Source organism: Columba livia, chromosome 1, assembly GCF_036013475.1.
Source record: "Columba livia isolate bColLiv1 breed racing homer chromosome 1, bColLiv1.pat.W.v2, whole genome shotgun sequence".
NCBI classification, from domain to species: Eukaryota; Metazoa; Chordata; class Aves; order Columbiformes; family Columbidae; genus Columba; species Columba livia.
This window is the reverse complement of record NC_088602.1, coordinates 28,259,690-28,274,330: the sequence shown is the minus strand read 5'-3', so window position 1 is coordinate 28,274,330 and position 14,641 is coordinate 28,259,690. Positions and strand designations below refer to the sequence as shown.

Sequence of the window (14,641 nt, the reverse complement as noted above, 5' to 3'; positions counted from 1 at the left end):
ATAAAGTTGATAGAGCATAACAGGCTTAACACGTTTTTCTCTGTATATTAAAAATATAAGCAAAATGTCTTGGAAAAATGATTTGGTTAGTTTATGCATGGAAAGGACAATCTAACACTCATTTATTGCAATAATTCAGAAATGTATCAGACTCTCTTTTTGTTTCAGTGATATGACTGAAGATGATTAAAGAAAAGAAAATGTCATTTGTTGGCATCTGCTCCGTATGAGTCTGCCAAAACCGCACATACAAGCCCTTGAATTTGTTTCCTTCTGAACAACGAACACAGAAAAGATTGAATTTATAGGAAAAAAGTCATTAATCACATATTTTCACTTATTCCTGTGGAAAAAACCCCCAATGTTTTAGCAGAAAAAGTCCCCCTGCAATCACAGTATTGTAGAGTGGGTTTTGCATCATCTGTGACTGAGTAAATTAAAAATATAACTTGGAGAGATTTGCTTTATAAAACAGGAAGGTTTTGCTCATTTTTACATGCAAATTTCAGCTAAAGATTCATATTCAATTTTTATTTCTTCTGAGTGTATTCAGAGGATTGTTTTCTCTAGAATTTGCAGTATTCTTATTTCTTTCTTATACAGTCACTGAAATTGCTCGTGTCATGATGATTTCAAAAGCCTTTACCTTGTGTTCTGTGCTGTGTATGAGCTATTGGTGGCTCCAGATCCGCACTGCAATTCTGCAGCTATTGCTGAAGAGTTCTCATTTGTGCAAAGAGTCCTACTGACTGCAGTGCAGGTCCTTGGGTTTATAAGCTCTATTGAGTAAATATTTGCAAGTCAAGATTGTATAAACAGCCCCTGCAGCAGCTGGCTTGTACTGAAGCATTAGAAGAGCAAACTAAGATGGCTAAAGCCTTAACTCTGAGCCTGCTTCTACACAGTGATAAGCAAAAGAAGAATAGGGATTGTTCCTAGCACTGGAGCCAAACAGGTTGGATTAGCTTGCCTCATTAAAGCTGACAGCTTGTTACCTCCAAAGCCTTGTAAGGTAGGTTTGGGAGGCTGTGTGAGATGGAGGGAGCAAGAACAAGCGCAGTCTCAGGGAAACTGATCATTCGAATTTCTAAACTTGGGAGCAAGGGAACCATCCTCTGAAGTGTACTAAAGCAAAATTGTGCTCCAAATTAAATCCAGAGGAGCAAGTTAAGAATTAGAGGGTGTGGATGATCAGAGACCTGGTGTTTGACTCTTCCCCTGCCTCTTTTTGATTCAGAGAGCAGGTGTACCTTAAAAAGTGGCAAGGCCATCTGCCTCGGATTTCTGTGCTATTGATCCTTCTCTCAGAAAGCAGAAAAATTACAGAGGATGAAGAAGTCCTCCGAAAGAAAAACAAAAAAAAAAAAAAGAGAAATATCTTTTCATGAGAGTTTTCACCATGGTCTGTGAAACTGAGTCACAGGATTTAGGAAAAGGAAAGAAGGCAGAGCTGCCCAGTGCTCTACAAGTATGGCTTGTTCACTTGACCTTAAAACTGGGTGAAAAGATATCAGAATTAAATGAGCTTCCTGAAAATGAAGGTGTAAAAGCAAAGAAGCAAACAAACAAAACTTAGTATATAAACAATATTGATTGCAAAGCAGTTAAATCTGTAAGAGGTGAAGACACTTTATTTCCTGCAGCAGGGTTTCATAACATTTCCAATGGCATGTTGGTGAAACTTGATAATTATCAAAAGATTTATGAAGAACTTTTTTATTTTTTTTCAGTCCACCACTCAAAATACATTAAACTACAAAAGCACCAGCTTATTTAACAAACATTTTTTGTTGTTTATTTCTGATGTTTAATGGGGAAAACAGGCTCTTCTGCTAATTTGGCAACAATCGCTAGTTCAAGAGATTGTTTCATTACTGGGCATTATGTCTTCCAAAACAAAAAGATGTTGCAATGCCTAGCATTTATTTTTGACATTTATAAAAAAAAAAAAAGAAAAAAAAAAGTCTAAATTAGTTAAAATGCTAAAAATAAATAATTATTTAAAATAGTCATTAGGTATTTAAATTGTCCCAGTAATTGTTTACATATGATAGACCCAAGTATTATACCATCATCTAAGAACACTAAAGTGTAATAGTCTTAGAAACCCCACTTTGACCTTTTCGGTGAGGCAAATAGCATATTGTTTTTTAAACTTTCCTATGTGAATGTGGTCTAGCTTAATAAGGTGCAGTGGGAAAAACAAGCCTGGAACCAATATAGATAAGCAACCACACAATAAACTTCAGGGAGGTGATTGCAGGGCAGTGGGATATTTCCAGGTCATAGGACTAAGCTGTTCTGCTGGCTGATAACAAGGAGATCAAAAGGATACTCTCCAGCTGCAAGGCTCTTCCCAGAAGATGAGCCAGCCAGTGAATAGCCCCTATGCAAGCAAAGGGAAGCTGATGAAGTGAGCCTCCCCACAACATAAAGCTACTCATGTGGATTTATTTGGTTATTTTAAAATGTACTTTTTTTTTTTTTTTCTGTAGTAATCTGTTACTCATTATGTAGGGCCTTCTCTAAATAGATAACTCATTTATGATGGTGAACCATTATCACAGGAGAGGATAGAAAGAGTCTTCATTCAAGAATGTTTTGGGGAGTCCCATCTCCCTCAGAGGAAAAAAATTGGGTTATGGTCCCTTATGGGGGTGGTGCCTTTGTGAAAAAAAATTGTAGGTGGTTCCAGGTTATGTGTGAGGTGTGGAGGGGGTGTCCCAGAGCAGATAGCATTGGGAAATTCCACTGTGACAGGTGCTTTCTCCCTTAAAATACACTAATACATGGGAATTTATGTATCTAAGCAATTAATAACATAGCTCTCATTCCCAACAACACCCAAAATACTATTTCAATCAGAACATCTGAAATGAAAGACTAAAAACTTCTCAAGGTCCTCAAGAACTGTAAGGATGAAAAAACCAAAATCAATAGCTAAAGGCATTCTTCATGCCTTACTTAAGTAGCATGAGAACCAGCCTAAATTAAAATGTAAGAGCAGGTTGCAGAAATCCAAGACAATGTCATCTGAAATATGTTCAAATTTTTTCTTAAAATATTATCTAAAATAATTGTTAAAGATATCTTTCAAAAGAAACTATGCCCTAAAAAATATTTTCTGAAGCATTTTTTGTCTTGTGGAAAAAGAATGAGCCCCAAACAGGATACAGCAATTTTTCTTTTATTTAACAAGTTCTCTTTTTTTTTTTTTTTTTTCCGATCACAAGCACACATTAATTCAGGATGTAAAAAATAACAAAATAGAAATGTTGAGGAACTAGGATACAGTTCTCAAAAATCCAAGGGACAGTGCCCCTGCTCTTACTGCCTTTATCTGGTAGAACAGTAGATTATCCTCTTCACTGCTACAGGAAACCTGTTTCCAACTTCTTATGTGTACTCTATGCACGAAGTTTTGAAGTATTTTGTGATGTCAGCTCTCTGTGAGTGTAATTCTTTGTCTTTATTAAAAAATGCCTAAAACGATTAAAGTACAGACTACATACAATGATTTGTTTGATCTGAAGTTTTTTATTTATTAGTTTGCTTTGTTTCCAGATATGTTTGAGCCTGAGTTGATTTTTTTTTTTAATTTTATTTTTCCAACCACTGCAATAAAGATATATGCATAAGTATATATTCCTGCAGATAACAATGCTCAGAAATTCTTTGTTTGCTGGAGTCTTGGTTGGACAGCAGCTTTCTCTTTTGGTTTAAAGGCTCAAAAAGGATATCTCGATAGACAACTTAAATGATTTATTTGTTTTATTACTCTTAATCTTTCATTCTGAACTGTTGAAGATGGTTGGAATAATTCTACAGGAGATTAGTGATACCTATTAGTGTGTTATGTGGAAAATATACAAGTTTGATAATTTCATACAAATGTATTAGTCATATTGGAATTTACCATCTGGCACAAGACATAAAGTCTGAGAGAACAAGGCATGATATTGCTACTGCTAAAACTCCATGCATGTAGAAACAAAGCCTACGTATACTTACATAAATTAACACATTTGATGACAAAAAATGACTCAACTATATGGCTCAGTGATTTTTCTCTATAGAGGTGTCCTCAGTGAAGATTGTATGTTTTGGGGAGATATCACTGACTGATTGCTTGCTGATGCATTTACAGTGTTAATTACATGAACATGACAGTGCTCTTTGTGATGGATAGGGAGTCGTTGACAAGAAGCCCTTTCCCAGTGATGGAACACCTGTTCCCCACAGAACTGATTTTTCCTTCAGCAGTGTATTCACAAAACCGGCCCTATCTAATGGCTTTTGGTAATTGCATTAAAAAGGTTTCAAAACAAAATGAAGGACAAAAATCTAACAGGGCTTTGTGGTCTCCTTTTGTTGTTTTTTAGATTTTTATGGTTTGTCTTGGGATCATAATATAAATGCATAAATGCTAAAAACCAAACCAAACCAAAAAAAAAAAAAAAAGCTCTCAGGCTGACAGAACAAACAATTTTTCTCAGCAGGATTTGGTTTAAGTTAGTGACAATACAACAGAACAGAGACTTTATTATCATGATCTAACTGCCTTTGAACAGATGTCCAAAATGTTTTAATTGCAGTTAATTCTGTGTTGTGGTGAAGAGCTGGTCTAGGCAATACCTCTGAGATCCCATTCCAGCCTTATTTTCTATGATTTCTAGAAATGGAAAACAAATATTTAACAAAGTTCTGCATGTTCTGGGCCAAACACATTTTATTTTAATATGTTCTCTAGATGTTTCAGATCTTGTGTGGTGGTGTAAAAAAGCACTGTGACATCTGTACCATCCCACATTTTTCTCTTTGACAAAACAATCTCAGAAGTAGAGCCAGAAATCTTTTTCTCACCCACCTGAAGCTTAATTCAGTTTCTCTTGTGTTCACTTTTAGTCAGATGTTTCTGGTACTGATGGGGGAGGAAAAGTACTTCCACTGTCAATATCCATGAGTTATGTGGAGACATAGAGTAGGGCTCACCTTGGCTAAGTAGAGACTCTGTGCATCAGGTGTTTTAGGAGAGGTGACAGTTACTATAAGCTACAACTATTTGTTCCTGGGTGTAGATGGGTAGGGGGATGCTCCACAGGATTTTGGTGGAGTGCACACTGTAATTCTAGTCATGACCTTGGCATCATTACTCACTCAAATTAAGAAAAGATCAATCCTTGGCACTGATATTTCACATAAGCAATTATGAAAGGATGTAGTTTGTGCAGTAAGTAAAACCAATAAGCTCTAGCGTTAAAGCTAGGGTATGATAAATGATAAGCTGGAGTGGTCAGAGCATACTGATGAGTGTTTTGTAAGCAAATTGGCAGAGGGGGGTTTTAACAAAACATTAGGAGAAGAGCTTTATTCCTTCCAAGAATCACCAGGTGGTAAGTCAACACTTTTCAAATTTCAAATTAAAAAGAATCATGTTTCACTTGAGTGCTCTTCCAATGAGCTTGCCACACATATAATCAGTTCTACAGCTGTGATGCCAGAAGACCCTTACTGTGTAAATATGCAAGAGAAAGCCTTTCCTGGGGTAAAATGGAAAGTTGGAACCTCAGTGAAACTAAAAGGAGATAAAGTTTTCTTGTGGTGTCACTAGGCAGTTCTTAGCTTTCATGGGCTGGATGCCTGGTAGAGTGTAATCCTTTTATTTTCATGGTATCACTTAGATGATTTTCCAAAAATAGGTGGTTAGAAATGTGTATTTTTCACCTATTAACTTAGTATTATACATGTGCCTGCCATGTACATGCCTGAATGCAACCTGTTTATAAGGTGAATGTAATAAACAACATGGTATTTACTCAACTATCCTGTACAAAAGGTTGATTCTATAAGAAAGGTGAGTTCGAGAATGGTCTTTTAATATTAGAAAAGACAGATACAACTGTAAGTAAACTCAATTTGTAAAGCAAACTAAAATAAATATACAAGTCACTGCCTCTGGTACAAACAGTAGTTTCAAAATGTTACAGTTAGTGCACTTTAAATCAATTAAGTCAACAAATATACATATACATGTATTTCCACCACCCTCTGCCCCCACCCCCTCCTTCCTTCATCTAGTACCTTTGGCAGCCTTTACAACACCAAAGTTGATTGTGTCACCTGCACCTGTGTACACATTCTTGCACACAGTCACGTATCCATAATACGCATGAATAGCAGATGTGTGTTCAAGGACTGGAGAAAGGCAGAAATTCCAATTCCACACATTTTTTTTCACCTCTGCATGCTACTTTTTTCATCACCTAAATTTCTATTGCCTCTACTGGAGCACATTTGCCCAGAGATTCAGTGACAGTTTGCTTCAGATACAGGAACTTGATTTCTCCTATGGGTACTTAACACCTATTTGAGAACGTTTCTGTCTAGTGGTATTCTGACATTATTAGAAAACTGATACATACAATTGGTTTATTAACTTTGTGCACTCTCTTTTCTCTTAAAACTGCTCCAGTTTCAGATCTATTCACAGCCAAAAAAGGCTGCTTATTACAGTTTTTCAAATGAACATCAGGGAAGTGTTGCTTTCAGTCTTCAAAATGGGAACAAATTAGTGTTGAAAAAGAAAAAAAATTAAAAAGGCCAGGTTCACTGTAGAGTTCAATACAATAACAAAGAACAATGAGAAACTGAAAAAGGAGCTATGTCCTTAAAGAAAATGTGGGAAGGCAAGAATTTCTTTCCTTTCTGACTGAGAATCAGTAAGGAAAGACATTGTTTGTTCTTTCAGATCATCTGGGATTGGACAAGGTCAGCAGGAGCTGGTTTTGTGAGCGAATGGTATGATATGACAGAGATGACTGATTAAAGAAGCAGAATTTACAATATTTTTAAGAAAAATCAATGGATTGTGAGTAATTATACTTTAGATAATTATTTTTAGATGTCCCACATCTGAAGAACCTTTTGATTACCTCTTTTGTCCCTGAATAAAAGTTACAAATGCCTTAGTAGCTGGTTAATAAATTACTGACCTTTAATTATCTCAGTGGAAGTTCCTCCATGTTTCCTGAAATACTACCTTGTTGACTCCTTGATGAACTGCAGCAGATATTTTTTCAGACCTTTCAGTGAGTTAGAGGGATCATGAAATCTTTCTTTCTAGCTACTAAATAACAGTGGATAGGCAACACTTAACTAATAGAACAGTTGACTATGACTACATAATGTAAAATTTGCCCAGCCTGGATAAAAATATAATTATTATTTGTCATCCAAAGAAGAGAGCATGTATTAACTCTTCAGTTATACTGCTTGACATTTTTCAACATCTCAACTTCCAGCATCCAGAGTTTGGCAAAATTAATGGTGGATTTCTTCTTACCCTCAAGAGGATTTTTTTGTGTAGGTGTCTGATATAGAAACCAAAAAGTGAGACATACTTATCTGTACACTTTTGTGCTGTGGCACGGAATTGCTGTAATATGGAAAAGCTCGAAATGAACAGTTCATGACTCTTGCAATGGTTCTTGTGATTGTGTAATTGACCCTCATATTAAAATCTTGATAGGTATGCCTCATAGAGATCAGTTGGATTTTATAACAATCCTTCAAAAGAAAAATAAACTAATGAATTTTAAAAAGTATCCACAGGATCGCATGGTCCACTGGCAGTGATGAGACCTGTTCTCCTAAATCACTTAAAGAATGTAGAGAAATCTTCACTTTGCTGTTTTATTATTAAAATGCTGTTTTTAAACCTAGACTTCTCTGTATTCCTTATAGCTGTATCAAAAGGAGCTTGTACAATTTGTCTTGAGTGTTTTGAGTTATGGTGTTACATGTCAAGGACTAACCTCCTGCAGGTTTTAGCACAGCTGATATCTCAGTTGCTCCACTCTAGCTAGCAGAGAATCTGAAGCTCAACTCTAGCTATCAAAGAATCTATATGCATCTTTAGGTGCCTTAATTTCCTATAAAAGACCAGAACTTAGACCACAAAATCTGAAAGTCACATGTTGCTTAAGAAGTTAACTCCCATGGAATTTGGTTTTCCTATTTTCCACTAACATTGCATTGCTGACCAATAATAGAATAATCTGAATATGATAAGTGACAGTTGTTATTACTATACAAGACTTCTGTGAGAAAAGATTTTTAGACGGGTTTGCTCTTTTTCCATGGCATTAAAGCCACAAGTTGAGCTTTGTCTGTGGTGCTAGATATTGAGCACTGTTACTTGAAGGTTTGCATTAAGTCTTGGTTTTGCATTTTGCCCAAGAGTTATCTCCTGTGTCTTTTCACCAAATCTAACCTACACTTTAGAGAAATGCTGTCAGACAATTGTTCATGCTCTAAACATTATCGTTTTCCAAAGAGGACAAGGAACGAAGAGCCTGTAGTGATTGGCTCCTAGTGGGCATATGACAGAAGCCTACTAAGTTATTTCTCTGCACAGGGAGGATTGCATAATCCAAGTGTTAAAATTAGGATCTGCTCCTTAAAGGAATTCTGTCATTTCACCTTAGGGAGGCTTTTATTCTTCCATTTTGCTTGAAAGCCTCTGTAACAGGGCACCTCACCTTTTAATTATTTACTCTGAAGTCTACTTGAATCACATTTAATGGAAACACATAGCTCTTCAAAAATGAATGCACTCTTTACCATAGACTGTAATAAGGCCATCTTTATGGCAATTAATTTAAGAGAATGGCATTCATCTGGCGTATACTGTAATTATGCTAGAATATTGAAGCTGATCTTTGCAACTAACAGAAATGAATTAATAAAATATGTTTTATTAAAGCTAACCAGACTATTATTATTATCATTATTACACAGATCTGAAATTCTTCTAAAATTAATTTTTTTTCTGGTGGCAAATACTCAGTTCACTTTCACATTAAGTTTTCTTAAGACTATAGTGATGTCAGAGTGGTTTGTCTGTGTTTTTCAAATTAGAAAATCAATCAAAGAGGATAATCTGTATTTGAGTGCTATGTGTATTTCTTAAATGTGCCAAGATATTAATATATAGCAATATTATATATATTAATAGGAGTAACCATTATTATGCTATTTTTACAGGCAGCATGTTAACGATATCTCATCTCTATGTTGACAGCATGGGGTTAAGACATTTACTTCTGCTGTTTCGTATTCTAAACATTAAACATTTCCCTTCAGGGAAAAGTATCCTATGTTTCATTGATCTTATTTTTTCAAAGCCTTCCCCAAAGTAGGTGTAAGGGACTTTATCTGTTTATCAGGATCTTATTCTCTACTGGTTGCAGGCAATTTCGGTTGATTCCTTTGAATTTACAAAGCTGGCTACAGGACTGGTTTCTGTCTCCAAATTCTTTACTCTCTCAGCAATTCTGGATACTGCTTCTTATTCTTACTAACTGAACAACTGGCCACCCTTGTAGCTTTACCTTATTCTCAGTCTAATCAGGTCATCATCTACAAACATATACAATGGCAGGACAAGCTGATGTCAATAGAAAGTTGTGCAACTGATGTTTTTTTAAATCATATTTCAAAACTAGTAATGTGTGTTTCACTTACTACTCTTCCAGAGAAACTGAAAATAATAAAAAAAAGCAACTGGAATGGTACTTTGTTTCCAAACAAAATGTACACAAAGATGTGTTTAAACAAACTAAGGCCTGAGTTATGATTTCATTGTGATAATTATGATTTCCCAAAATAAACTACAAAGTCCATTATGGCAATTTAATAGATTTTTGTTTATAGTACAACTCTGGATCTTCTCAGAAAAAAAGCTAAACTAACTGTGTATTTTGTGTTTAAGCAAACATAGTCCATTATTTCTGCAATGTTGTCTTTTTTACTGATTTTACACACTGAGACAGAAGAATACCATTAGCCAGAAACAAACAATGGTAGCTACTATGCTATTTCCGTTATCTTCAGAGATGTGTATGTGCTTTGGAAAAACTAGTTTTTGAATTTCTTGACTCTGACAGCCCACACAGCAGACAAGAACAAGAAGTGGCTGCAAATACTAACTGAACATACTCACAACATGTGATAAAAAATGGAATTTGCAGATAATTCTTGTACAGATACAATATGGGTCATTTTAATAACTTTTTCATTATTTCTAGGGCAGTGCTGTTTTTTCCATCGTATATTAGTAACTGGAAAATGCCGTTATATAAAACATTATAACTGTTCCTTATATAATTGTTTTAATGCCTTTTCATTGCTTTTATTCCAGGAACTGCATTTCTATAATGAACTAAAACAAAATATGAGCTCGTGCATGTTGCAAATATTCTATCCTTATCTCCCTATACTATTTATTGTACCTTCTTCCTTTCTGTTTGTTATATAGATCTGTTTGCTGAAATCATTGGTAAAATTAAATGAGTGATTGCCTGAAAAGCACACAAGAGAGAGAACATTCACTGTCAGACAGAAAGGACATTTCCGGTAAGTACCTGTCTTTGTGTCGTGTTATTGAATGGTTTTATTAATGAGTTTGACCTCTCGTTAGAAGTGATTTGTTAAATTTATGTATGGATTCCTGCCTTACAAGTTCTGTAAGAAAGGATGAAAATTCAAAATGTCTGTGCTAAATTAGAGAGATAGTTTGACATCAACGAGAATAAAGTAATGCAGACAAAAGCTAAGTGCTTCAAGTAAGAAAGAAGAAATGGAATACATAAATATGAATGGGGACTCATTGTCTTGGCAGAATTACTTCAGAAAAGGACCTGGGAATAATAATTACCACAAATTGAATAGGAGTCAGAAATATAATGCTGCTGTAAAAAGCAAAAACAAAAGCAAAAACAACTAAAAAATACCAAACCAAAACGAACAAACAAACAAACAAAAAAAAGTCAGTCCAGGATTAATTAACAGCAACATAAACTGTGTGAAGGAATGATTTCCATTCAAATGTTCAATTTCCATTCAAGTGTTGATCTGCTGGGGGGTAGGAAGGCCATACAGAAGGAACTGAGGTCAATTGTATGAGGTTCAACAAGGCCAAGTGCCAGGTCCTGCACTTGGGTCACAACAACCCCAGGCAGCGCTACAGGCTTGGGGAAGAGTGGCTGGAAAGCTGCCTGGCAGAAAAGGATCTGAGGGTGTTGATTGACAGCCAGCTGAATACGAGCCAGCAGTGTGTCCAGATGACCAAAAAGATCAACAGCATCCTGGCTTGTATCAGACAGAGCGTGGCCAGCAGGACTAGAGAAGTGATTGTACCACTGTACTCGGTGATGGTGAGGCCCCACCTTGAACACTGTGTTCACTTTTGGGACCCTCATGATGAGAAAGACATTGAGGTGCTGGAGACAGTTCAGAGGAGGTCAACAAAGCTGGTGAGGGGCCTCAAGCACAAGTCTGATGAGGAGCAGTTGAGGGAACTGAGGCTGTTTAGTCTTGAGAAAAGGAGACTGAGAGGAGACCTTATTGCTGTTTACAACTACCTGAAAGGAGGTTGTAGCATGGAGGGTGTTGGTCTCTTCTCCCAAGTGATAGGACAAGAGGAAATGGCCTCAAGTTGCACCAGGGAAGGTTCTTCACAGAAAGGGTTGCAAGGCATTGGAACAGGCTGCCCAGGGATGTGGTGGAGTCTCCATCCCTGGAGGTGTTAAAAAGGTGTTTAGATGGGTTTCTTGGGGATGTGAGTTTATTGTTGGACTTGATCCTGAGGGTCTCTTCCAACTGAAATCATTCTATGATTATAAATGTACAGAAATGTTATGAAGAGTACTATGTCTGCTTTTGGGCACTGTACTTTGACAGACAGCTTCATGTGTTGAAGATGGACAACAACAAAAGAGAAATCAGGTTAGACAGTCATCCAAATAATGGAAACTAGAAAAAAAAAATGGTCTTGTTTAGCTTGAAAAGGAGAAAGCTAATGGAGAATATGACAACTTCAAAACACATTTTAAAGAGCAGAAGGTGCTGAGTTGTCCTTAATGTTCACTGAATGTAAAATAAAAAATAGCTGATGTAACTTACTCCAGTTAATGTGCGGATTAGATATTTGGAAAATCTTGCCTAGGAGGTGATTTAGATGTTGCCACAGGCAATCAAGATAGATAAGAAAAATGAAAATTTGGAAAGACATAGATCTATGTTGAATGTAGGTTCAAGTGATCCCTTTGTCTAGCCTCAAAGTAAATGAGTTCATGAGGTCTCCTCTGACTGTGCCTTCTCTCTCTGAAATAAATTCAGGGCCACCAGATGTAGAAAGTAATTTTGAACCCCCTGTGCTCATGCAAAAAAGAAAAAAATAAAAACAAAAACAAAAACAAAAATAAAAACAAACCCAAAGAAACAACGAAAGTTAAAGAAGAAAATTGACTTTTGGGTCTCCTGAATGTTTAGACAAGGAGACTGTAAGCAGGAGTTTAATAAGGAGCATCAAGTTGCCACTTCATACAACTCTGAGTTTTCACATAAATGAAGTAATTAATGAGATCAACCAATGAGATAGATACATATTTCTGATACTAAATTAAAAACCCCAATGAAAAAATAAAGAGTTCCTGGATTGGAGAGAGTGAAGTTGTGCTTAAGCAGTTCAACCTGTTTGTCTCGTTAAAAAGAGGAATTAAAGACAACCTGATTTCAGACTACATGCACCTCCACGGAAAAAATATATGGAGGTCTTGGGCGTGATATTTGCACAGGTTATTTCACAGGCTAGGACATTTCTTTTAAGGCTTTTTCTCCAACCTATATAGAAAAATAGTGTGCCCATGGGGACAGTCAGAGCAGAAGACAAACTGGTGCTCTGAATTGCTCCCAGGAGGATCCTATCTCTGCCTGGAGACAAAGCCCTGGGAGACCACATCCCTGAGGTTCAGTTAGACTCACTGACTACCATCCTGAATGCTTCCCTAATTTAGCAGCTGACAGCTGAAAGCAAAAAACAGACAAATTCAGAGTTTCAAGCAATGACGGTGATTAAGCTTTGGAAGATGCTGCAAGGAAAGTGGCATATCTCTTGCTATTTTTAAATCAAAGCTAGATATCTTTGCAAGTTTTGCATTAGTCAAGCACAAGGCATGATTCAATCAAACAAATGTTACTCGTCTCACTACAGGAATGAGTGGGTGAAATGGAAGGGGCTATGATTTAAGAGGATGACCTAATGGCTCAAATAGGAGGTAGAAATTGTTTTAAATGAAGAGTAAAAAACATGTAATAGAGTGTCTGCTACTAAAAAATAAAACAATTTCAGTCTTCTCTTTGATTTTTCTTATTTGTTTCATTCCAGGCGTAAAGCAGGAAAAATATCTATTTGTTGGCGAGCTAAATTATTTGTGGTCTTAAATGGCACTACACTGCTGTCAGAAGCACTGATGGGACTTGACAAGAACAGAGCATGACATTTTTCTCTTTAGCATGTCTTTGTCTTCCTTTATTGAACTGTATTTGGATTTCCCTTATTTCTATTCCTGCACCTACTAAAGAATTAAAACTTTGTAAGAGATTAAATATTGTAACACCGTGTGTGATGGCAGTCAAGAATTAGTTTTCTCTTAGGTGAACAAAATGAAAGCATAGGAACCTGTAAATTATGCCCTACCTCCCTTGCCTGCTATGAAATTTCTGCCCTCCCTTGAGGCTGTAAAGATAACACTGCAGAAAGGGCTTTTCAACATTGACTTTTTTAGAAGCTGTTATTTGTCTGTATGATCTTGCTTATTAAGCAATCTTTCACATAAAATCACTCAAAACAGAGGGTTCACATGCAAGTATACCTGTGGCAGAGAGAAAACACAACTTAGACCATGGTATAAAGGTGATCATACTGGTTGCAGTCTTGCACATAAACACACAGTCTGCTACAAGATGAAACAACTGCAATCCCACACAGTGTATTTTGTGGTGCAAAGAGCTTGGTATTATTCTGGGCAATGTTGTTGAAAAGAGCCTTCCTTTCTTAAATCAAACTGACAGTACTTGCGAGAAGAATGTGTTGGAGACAGTACTAGGACTATTCGTGCTGTGAAAAGATAAGGAAATTGGGGAAAACTGAATAACCAGCTGTCAGTAAAATTTAAGTTCTCTAAAAGAAAATTCAGTGTCCAGAATTTCTTCTTTGGTGGGATCTCTGTGTAAGGGGAAAAAGAATATTTAATATACTGAAGCATAATGAAAACAAAATTGATAGCTTTAAATCCCATTTTAATTGCAGTGGAGTTTTGTGAAAATATTCACAAAATGCTTTTAGTTTTTACTTGTAAGAGATATGTTATCTTAATTGGTACTGTATTGTTCCAACTGATGATTAAAAAAAAAAAAAGAAAAGAAAAAAAGAAGATTCTCAGGCTATATTGTGCTTCTTCCAATTTGCCAAAAGATATATACAAAAACTCAAGCTTCAGCAGCAAAAAGTGGGTAGACTGATGAATGTGGTGAGCACTCATAGTTCTTACTTAGACCTGTAAAAGCTGGAGGTATTCACCAATTCTCAAAATTAAGGCTGGTGTGGAGATGTCTGACTTGAGTCCACAAGCTTGAAAATGTTGATGTGTATTCCTGATTCAGGTTTTCCCTATATTCTAAGCAAAGTTTGCTATAAGCAAATTTGTTATTATTCTGTATAAGAACTATTATCTTATGTAACAACTGCATTCATTTTTTGCCAACGCTTTCTGTAAATTTTTGTGATTCTTGCCATCAC

General features: G+C 36.2%; 1 long non-coding RNA gene across 1 annotated transcript in view; it reads left to right on the top strand.

The window, feature by feature from the left end:
• Window positions 1–14,273, top strand: part of LOC110358399 (uncharacterized) — a 37,637-nt gene extending 23,364 nt beyond the window's left edge. Inside the window, exons 2-3 of the long non-coding RNA XR_010470251.1 lie at window positions 10,319–10,416; window positions 13,229–14,273. This is a non-coding gene — a long non-coding RNA (uncharacterized LOC110358399). The remainder of the gene's footprint in view (window positions 1–10,318; window positions 10,417–13,228) is intronic.
• Window positions 14,274–14,641: the final 368 nt, after the last annotated feature.